A 571-nucleotide genomic window follows, 5' to 3' on the forward strand; every position below is an offset into this window, starting at 1 on the left:
AGGGGAACTTGCCAGGGCTGAGTTACCTGCCCAAGATACCCTGAGTAAATACAGAGAGAAGACATCTAGAAGGGTGTTGAAAGCACATTCTGCTAATTACATGAGGCACGGGGGTTTGAGGCTGATTTTGAATCTCGTTTGTATTATAAGCAAGACGGTGAATCTTCAGATATTTTCCTTAGTGTCATAACAGGACTCTCCCTCTTCGGGGTTATCGGGGTGAAATGACTTCCCGCATCCTGTTCTTTCTCGCGGTCTCTTTCTGATGCTTTCTTTGCACCTGGTGACTTTTTCATGGCATCTCAAACACCCGCAATACTCTGTTCCAGTCACCTTTGAATGGGGCTGAGAGCCAGAGCTCGGTACCATACGGCCTGCAGGAGCCACCAGTAAGGCTTTTGCAGTCTCCTGAAGAAGCTGCCAAACTTCCCCCTTTCACCGGAGCCGCTGGTTGGTCCGTGGGGTTGCCTGGAGTCCACTTCCTTCCCCAGAGCCTCAGCGTGATTTGCAAAGTGATTCTCAGGGTGGGAAAATTAAACACCAGGTCAAATAGAATCATAGAATGGTTTGG

The sequence above is a fragment of the Eurypyga helias genome, unplaced genomic scaffold (assembly GCF_000690775.1).
Source record: "Eurypyga helias isolate BGI_N326 unplaced genomic scaffold, ASM69077v1 scaffold15945, whole genome shotgun sequence".
In the NCBI taxonomy this organism is placed as follows: domain Eukaryota; kingdom Metazoa; phylum Chordata; class Aves; order Eurypygiformes; family Eurypygidae; genus Eurypyga; species Eurypyga helias.